Raw genomic sequence first — 9,508 nt, forward strand, 5'->3', positions numbered from 1 at the left:
GCAGCGACCTATACCAACGGTGCTGCGTGGGCGTCTCTCAGAACGGCGTCCCCCGGCGTTGATCCCCTACGTTGGTCCCGCGTGTCGCGGTCACGCATGGCGTTAATAATGTCTGCCGCTGCCCTCCAGAAGAAGAGACCAGCCACCGGCCGTCGCGCCAGACGACGGCGATGGCAACATGCAGTCGGCGCTGGACCTGAAGCAGAAGGGCAGCGCCGAGACACTACCTCTGGGTAGGCCGCCCCGGGCCGGTATAACCTTACTGGCTTGCCTGCGTTAGTTTGCAGCCGACTCGTGGCTGCCTCAGATGTCAGGCTGGTGTCTGAGCCACGGCCGAGATGTCTGAACCAACGGTCGAGATGTCTGAACCAACGGCCCGAGATGTCTGAACCAACGGCCGAGGTGCCTGCAATCCTCGGTCGTCTCCATCCATTGTCATATCCGGATGGTATGCAGTAACGCATAACGCGTATGCATTACGAGATGTGTTCACGTGCACCGAGCGTCACCGCTCTGGATGGATCTAGCATTTGGGATGGACGCTGGACACGGATTCCTCCTCTCCGCCCCCCCCCCCCTCCCCAGTCCCCCTCTCGCCTTCTCCGACACTGACCTGCTCCCTCGCCGCAGAGTACCTGGACCCCGAGGAGAAGCACATGATTGAACGGCTCAGTCAGCCACACTGCCGCTCGCTGCGGCCGCCGCCGGGGGCGCACCGTGCCGGCGACGCCACCGCCGGTGGCACCCTGGTCAGCCTCAGGAAGGGTCACCACTCCCGACCCCCTTCAGGACCGCTGGTGAGGGGCGACCCGCTCGCCGTGCCCTCTGGCCGGTTGCCGTTCGTACGGCCGCAGCCGCCCTGCCTAACACTGCAGGCCGTGTTTGCGCTCGCTAGCCTGACCTTTTGACACCCACGGAGAGGCGGTGTGGGCTATTTTTGGGTGTTCGCGTGCAAATTTGTGGGCCCTGACGCTCTTGCGGCTTTGTTCGATGTCACCACGCTCCGGTTCGGTCCTGACTGGTGTAATCTCCGAACTCGTTTCTGGTGGATGTCATCGGTAAGTTCGTGGCTGGCTTGGGTTTTGTTACCAGACTGCGTAAAGACATGATGACACGAAAAGACACCTGCGCTGTGTCTCCTGCTGACGATTTGACGTATGATCCCGTCTCCGCTACCCAGTCCGTGTCCCCGCTGACAATCTGACGTGTGATCCCGTCTCCGCTACCCAGCCCGTGTCCTGCTGACCATCTGACGTGTGATCCCGTCCGTCATTACCCAGTCAGTGTCCCTGCTGACCATGTGCCGTGTGATCCCGTCCGCCATTACCCAGTCCGTGTCCCTGCTGACCATCTGACGTGTGATCCCGTCTCCGCTACCCAGTCCGTGTCCCTGCTGACTATCTGACGAATGATCCCGTCCCGCTACCCGGTCCGTGTCCCTGCTGACCATCTGACGTATGATCCCGTCCCGCTACCCAGTCCGTGTCCCTGCTGACCATCTGATGTGTGATCCCGTCTCCGCTACCCGGTCCGTGTCCCTGCTGACCATCTGACGTGTGATCCCGTCCCGCTACCCGGTCCGTGTCCCTGCTGATCATCTGACGTGTGATCCCGTCTCCGCTACCCGGTCCGCGTCCCTGCTGACCATCTGACGTGTGATCCCGTCCGTCGCTGATCCGCCGCCTCGCCTGCACTCAGCCGGCGGCGGACGTGCTGTACGCGTCCGTGCCGTGCCTGGCGAGGAGGTCCGCCGCGGACGTGCCGGCGGACGTGCGGACAGACGTGCGGACGGACGTGCGGACGGACCGAGTGCCGCCACGTCCCGTTCGTCCGCACGAGATCGAGCCCTTTCTGCCTCGAGGCGACCACCGGGAGAGCTCGGTATAGATATGTCTGCCAACACGCTTGCCGTAGAGGTAGATATTATTCTGTTTGTTTTTTTAGAACGTCTTTGGCCCCGAATGTTTGCCATTCAGCATTGATGTAAGACCGACCGTTCGCAGGCTTGTATATTACTTCGCGCTCTGTCGATACACTTCGTAATTTGTGGCTCATGCCTCATTTATGTGTTTTTCCCGGTAGCTTTGTTTTTGATGAAAACCAGAGTTTTTTTTTAGTTGAGCACGTTTAGGTGGTTAGTAGCCGTGGTGAATTTGTAGCTCCAGCTTTGCAAAGCGCGCTATCCCTGACGAATGCGAACGTTATCTGTTGTGTGAGAAATGATACGCAAATGCCACATTCTCTCGGTCTAAAAATATTTGAAATGTGAGGCGTAGTCCATGTGGCACGTTGTATTTTGTGTGTTTTGCCGACTATCCCCGCTGTGTCCACGATTTGCTCCTCTGTTGCGCCGTGTGATGCCCCCTTCGTCGTGTTCCAGGACTCGTCTGACGTGGAGCCGTACATGAGCCGTGCTGCCGACTCAGCCAGTCAGGAAACTGTGATACACGTGGCCGCCTCGCGTCTCTCCACACAGTTTTAGCGCGAGCTCGAACACCGCCCTTCCCACGACCGGGGTGGGGACGGAGCGGCCTCGTCTGTGCGGCCTCCGACAGATGGTGCCGTTTGGGGGGGGGGGGCGCTCTCGGCGGGAGGAGAGCGGCCGCGCCGGCCCGCCGTTGATGGACCGCCGCTGTCTGCTCCGAAGCTGGCCTCCGTGCGTGGCGAGCGCCGATACGAGACCGCCGCGGAAGACAGCCGAAGCCGGCGCCCGGTCGGAGGCGGCAGCGCGGGGTCAAGGACACTGGGGAGGGCTCTAGCTCCGTGGGTCGGGGAAGTCGTCCGATGGAGAGAACGCAATGGTTGCGTGCCGTGTCGTTGGAGGGGATGTGTAGGTTGTTGTGGGAGGCTGATGGCGGCAGGTACGCTTCGATGTGCTTGAAAGGGACGCGAAAATTCGGCGATGAAGTCGTTACCCTCAATGTTCAGTTACCGCGTTGTGTTCAACAAATGGAGAGCCGGAGAGGAATTGTCCTACACCGTAATCTCGGTCATGTATCAGGACCGACTTGTGTTTGACGTTGGTTCAATTCCGCGTTATCCTCATTCCTGAAAGTCACCTTTTGCGACCGACAACTAAACAATGCGAAGGGCCAAGTTCAGGTCAGTAGCGGTGTAAGTTTCCCATACAAGTGGGCTACGCTGTCCACCTCGACATTTTGTTGTTGTCGTTGAGGAATTCACCATTCACAGAGCCCCGGTCTGAACGTCTCCGCACCCAGACCATGAATAATTAAACACAAACTGAGTTAACATGGAATCATTACACCGCCCGGGCTAAGTCTGGCAGCGGGCCGAATAGCTTGTCTGACGTTCAGTCTACGTCGTGGCTGGGTTTAATGATGCAGCGAGAACGTGCCGTAACCGACTAGAACATGCCGTGACCAGTGACCAGTATGGAAGACCGTAGCCGGCGGTGGCCAACCACAAAAACTGGAGATTTACCTCCGAGAACACTCCCCGCGTTTGTTGATTTACCTCCGAGAACACTCCCCGCGTTTGTTGGCTCTGCCGGTGACGTCCAGCCCTCAGGCTCCAATTTTCCGTGGATCAGTAAGAATGAGTTCCTTTCTCACACTCATCGACGTATGTTATCGTTTTTTACCGGGTTTGGAGGTCTGAAGTCATCATCACACGCAGCATTAAGCGCCATCCGCAGTCAGCCACCTCCCACGTCACCGTATTTTATTCCGCTCATCATGTACGTGCACGCTTATATCAAATGACTTGTTTCAGCTATTTATTTCCCATTTATTCGCGCCGCGCATCGTGTCAGCTAACTGTTCATGTGCCAAAGACTTGAGCTGTTGGACAGCCCGCCGCGCCGTGTTCGTGAGAGTTGTGTCCGCGTGAATGCGCTGTCGCCGCTGTCTGTGATAGATGTTGCAAACTGGGCTGCTCCTGAGTTGTATGCACATTTCGAATACAGTTGAATGTTTGCCAGACTTTGTCGTCAACGTTCGCTATCGGTTGAGCCCAACCCCCGACATTGAATATAGAGCTGCGGATGGAAGTTGTTTTGCAGTTGCGTAGACGCTGGCAATACATTTCGGAGAAAATGTATAAATGTAAGTTTTGATGTTGTACGCGTACGAATGGCGCGTATGTTTGTTACGTCGCCGATGTGACGTGTGGCAAATGTGCCGTCGCGGGATTGACGCACGCATATATTGACCACCGTTACAGCGACTTCTAATCCCCGAGTCACATATCAGGTTAGCATGCAGTCATGCAGGACACACACGCTTAAGTGGCATACGGTATGCGTATATGTAGCACACATTTATATGCTGACAAGACCAGACAGGCCCGCACGCTTCCTACAGTGTCCTGATCTGGCGACCGATCTAGCATATCACGACTGACGGCCTGTGCAAGTGCCCGTGAGCTCAATCCCGCGACTTCGGCCGGGAACTGGTGCTATAAGTTCGGGTCTGGCAGAGAAGCGCCGCTTCCCTCCTCGTTACTCTAGCAAGGCACGCAGAGACTACCTGGGCGGGAACTGGTGCTATAAGTTCGGGTCTGGCAGAGAAGCGCCGCTTCCCTCCTCGTTACTCTAGCAAGGCACGCAGAGACTACCTGGGCGGGAACTGGTGCTATAAGTTCGGGTTTGGCAGAGAAGCGCCGCTCCCCTCCTCGTTACTCTAGCAAGGCACGCAGAGACTACCTGGGCGGGAACTGGTGCTATAAGTTCGGGTCTGGCAGAGAAGCGCCGCTTCCCTCCTCGTTACTCTAGCAAGGCGCGCAGAGACTACCTGGGCGGGAATTGGTGCAACAAGTTCGACACTCTGGCAGAGAAGCGCCGCTTCCCTCCTCGGTCCTCGAGCAAGGCACGCTGAGCCTACCTACGTCATGCCTCGTGCTCCACGCTCGTGCAGTACCATTTGCTCGGAAGGTGGGTGTGGGTGAGTCCTGTTGATCGTCCCCCCCCCCCCCTCCCCAGTGAACTACAAAATTCCCCCAGCCCCGCAGTGAAACCCCTCATTTGCCGGCGGCCCACGTCCTCAAAGGTCTTTGAGACGATTCAGAAAAACAGCTCGGAGTCCCGGTGGATGCATGCACTCTGGATATGGCCAAACAGTCTATAAAGGTAAGGCAGCTGTTTTGAATGAAAAGTGAGGAAAACCAAAACTGAGCAGCAGACGCCTTAGAACGTCAGAAGATTCTGCCAGGCAGTCAAACACGGTGACGTAGCCACAGTGAGGGCTTACGAGACTTGAACCCTCCCCTCCGATAAGACCGAGCGCAGTTTTTCACACTATGAATGTAATGGGACTCTCGCGACACACGATGAAATGCTTTTGGCGTGGGTGTGTGCAGAAATTGGGCCAAGGATGTGACCAACAGGCGCTTTGCATGCCTGTGACCTTTCTGCTGGATTCCACATCGGTTTTTCTCAATTTTATAAACAACTACGACCGCTGGCAAGATAAGACGGACGTAAAACCAAATGCGGCGAATCTACCGCGAGTCGGCGCAAAATGTGTAGTCTCAGACCCAACTGCAAGTGGGGTCCGGCCATTACCCTGGGATCTGTTGGCCATGGCTCAAATTGCTTCCACTGGTGACGAACCTTCTGGGACTTCCGGAGGAAACGCGATTTGTCCTTCGGTTCTTTCTTCACAACGTAGTAACGTTTAAGCTATAAATTCCGTAGATCTGGGATGTTGGCAATCACTCTCACAGCATCACTCAAGACTTGTTACGGCTTTTTTCCAGGCGTCGGATGGGAGGGGGGGGGGGGGGGCGGGAGTGGGAGGAGATAATGGGGGCATCTTCCCACATCTCCCTTTCCTTCGCTGTCACCGCTCGTGCTTACATCTTATGGCTGTCGTGTAATGCGCTGTCGAACAATCCTTTTTACAGCGTAGTGCATCACGGTCTGCGTAAGACATCGCACATGGCAGCTGGCATAAAGTATCCGTGCACACCTATGCATCGCTAGCATACGCCAATACATTTACATGATCCCGAATTTTGCGATGCCTCCAAATGAACGGCTTACTCTTTCACGTCCCAAACAAGGGAGGCTAGGGCACAACCCAAAAATCCTTACTGAAAACCAAGCTCAGCGCGTCGCAGGCGAGCAAGATTTCTTGCGGGCCGTGAAATGCCATCACATGCTCCCAATCTTATTTTGCTTGCCTAACAGGATTTCGACTGCCTATAAGTAGTCACGCACATATTAACACGCGCTTAGTTGGGCGAGTGTCAGTCTAACCCCCGGAAGGTTTTTTCGAGAACGATTTCCGAAAAGCGAGATGTAGCCGTGCTAGACTTGGCATAGCTGTACGCAGTTAGATAGCAGATATTTTGGTGAGCAAAATTAGATGCACCTTATAAAGTCGCTGACCCAAGATAGGCCAAAGGCGGCCATGGCTGTCAGCTAAGGCAATATCTAGGAACTTTTCGACCTGCTGCGACAACTGAGTGTTAGACGAAGCCATGCATCTCTGAGATAGAACTTAGACAATAAAACAACTGTATCTGGGATTACGGCAGAATCCATTGACGTCGGTTCAGGTATTAAGGCCAGACCGAGGTCAAAGCCAGCCTGCTTCTCTATTGGAGAGCTTGATTAGCAGAGTTATTTCTGAGGCTCTTTTCGAATTTCCTGACAACAGGGACCGCAACAGAGGCTTCCATGAACTTATTTAACACGCACCCGGGTGGCCGGTTTGATACCCTTCACTCGGGTGGGGGTCAATTTGACCCCCTGAAATCTTAGGAACTAAGGGGGCTAGAGACGCCAAATTCACAGGGTGTATTGGCCTATACGTGAACTCACCTAGGTTAAAGTTTGAGTCTCCTAGATCATCATCTTTGTGTCAAATAATGTCAAACAATGTCAAACTCCAGGTTGGTTTTCAAAGTGTCCCCAGAACCTAGATGCCTGTTCTAAGCAAAAGTTTGCATCCTCATTCAAGATGATTGACCTTGTTTGACTTTTCGAAGGTCATGGTGACCAAAATCATAGAAGATTGTTTTGAGTTTTACATTTGAATAAGCATCAAACATTAAGCTAGGCAGGATGTTCAGACCTGGGTCATTTTGGACTGGTGACTCAATCCAACATATAAGAATTCCATGAAAAATGTCCGATATGGTTCATGTTATCAATATATTCGAAAACGTTGGTCTGATCGTCATATCTGACTCTAGGTCAGTGGAATTTGGTCATTCAATTGTTGTGCTGCCTAAGAAAGTATCTGAGAGATGTAGAGATTCGCATAACACTCCATTGTTTCATCAGATTGTACGATTCTCCTGAACTTGACTTCTGTGAATCCATGGCCTGATTTTGAACTGTCGTGGGTCAGCGACCTTACAAAGGAGATCCAATTTTTTGATACCACACGATCCGCTGTTCCATTGTCTTCAGCCATGCAAAATTTGGCGCGGCTGCCCCGCGCCGTTCGGAAACTGTTCCGAAAACTCTCGGGGAGAGGGTCAATTTGACCCCCACCCGAGCGCGTGTTAAGGTCAGAGTAGCCCACTGACCCAAAATGACCCACATCAGCAGTTTGTTTTTGGGAACATACCGCCTGGCGTAATCCTTGACATTTAATCAAACTGGAATCAAAACAATGTCGGGATATTTTTGATAAGCATGACCTTGTAAAGGTCAAACATGATTGTTGACCTAATATGAACACCAGTGACCTTCTGCTTACAACGGGTATCTAGGTTCAAGACGGTTGCATGAAGAGGTTGACATCGTTGGTTGAGGCAGGCTGACCTCGACGCCCTGGCCAAGTGGACAAAGGAGTGGCTGCTCCCCTTTAATGCAGCAAAGGTGCAAAATAATGCACATCGGGAACTGCAACCCGAGGCTGACGTACTTCTTGGACGGCGCCGAAATCGCGGTCGAGTCCACCGAGAAGGGCCTCGGGATTTTCGTGGATCACCGGCTCCAGTTCCACGTGCAGACGGCGGAAGCGATCTCCAAGGCCAACCAGATGCTGGCTGTCGTTAGGCGGTCTTTTGCCAATATCGATGCTCGCGCGTTGCCATTGCTTTTTAAGATCTTAGTACGTCCGTACATAGAGTATGGCAGCGTTTATCTGGGGCCCGTCAGCAAACTGGACCAGAAGCAGCTGGAACGGGTTCAGCGACGAGCTATCCGGCTTGCCTATGAAGTGAGGCGCCAGCCATACCCTGAGAGGCACCGACTCCTTCAGTTTGCCATCGCTGTACTATCGTCGTCGTAGGGGAGACATGGTAACAGTGTACCAGCTGCTTCACGGAGGTATGTCGCTGTCGGAAGGGGAGTTCCTGACAAGGCACCAACACGGAGGTGACGAGAGGACACCAATGGAAGCTCCGAAAACCTCGAGCTAGGACTCTCGTCCGTCGTAACTCATTCAGCACGCGGGGTGTCAACGACTGGAACGCTCTTCCAAACCGGTCGTGTCGTCGACCTCAGTCGAACAGTTCAAGTGTAGACTTGATACGCACTGGCTGCACATCATGTGCGACGTCCCACACTGAATCTCCCCATAATTTGAGACTGTTTGGTTACCGAAGCGGGACCCTGACGAGACCGAGACCTACGGCCTATTGGCCTCCCTACAATGCCGATCACCATAAGGTAAGGTAAGGTAAGAGTTGAATGGGCACTTTGGACACCAAATCTGCCCTCGCTTGTTTGACCTTGATTGACGTCATTTGGACCGAATACCATGACTTGAAGAAACCTCAACTTTTGGCACAAATGAGCTCACATGCAGGTTTAACCCGTCCTGTGAATTTGGTGTCTCACTGACACTACTGTCACCTAGCAATAAGTTTGTATAAGCTTTCGTTCACCCGCATCCCGTATCGTAATGTCACAAAAGCGTCATAACTGAACGCAAAATATCTGGAAGAAACTATTGCTTCCACCTCAGGGCAAACGAAAGCTCACCAAAGGCTACTGGGCGTCGCATTGCTGTTGGTGTGTGAATGCATTGCCTCTCGGTGGGTCTGCTGTTGTTCAGGATTTGTGTCCATTTCGTATCTGGCAAGACCTTGATTTAGATGCATACAAAATCTAGGACACTTTCCTAGGAAAAGGTAAGGTTCTCATGTTTGATTCTGGGTTGGAGAAGCAAGAGTTCATGAGTGTCGTGAAAAACCTAAAAACCGTTAATATTCGGATAAGAACGAGGGTTGTCGTGTTTTGTTTGATCGCCATTTTATGAGCATGCATAAAGTGCTGTCTCTGCCAGTCTGTGGGAGTGAAATACAAATATTCCCAATATTCCCAACCCATTTGCCACTCAACACTGTAACATGCAAACCTCAGACTTGCTGGGGTGCTATGAACTGTTTGGAGGAACCCTCCACCCATGATATAGTGCAGAGAAGGTGGTTGTTGATGAATACCCATCAGGAGGGGAATAGAAACAATATGAAGGGTTTAGAAAAAGTGAAAATGAGCCTTTTTGAAATGATCAAGAAATAATATAGTATCAGCAAAATGTAGGTATTAAGTAAGCCAACATGAAATTTAGAGGAATATCAGTAT

This window comes from Pollicipes pollicipes, unplaced genomic scaffold (genome assembly GCF_011947565.3).
Source record: "Pollicipes pollicipes isolate AB1234 unplaced genomic scaffold, Ppol_2.1 Scaffold_4836;HRSCAF=5710_pilon_pilon_pilon, whole genome shotgun sequence".
NCBI lineage: Eukaryota > Metazoa > Arthropoda > Thecostraca > Pollicipedomorpha > Pollicipedidae > Pollicipes > Pollicipes pollicipes.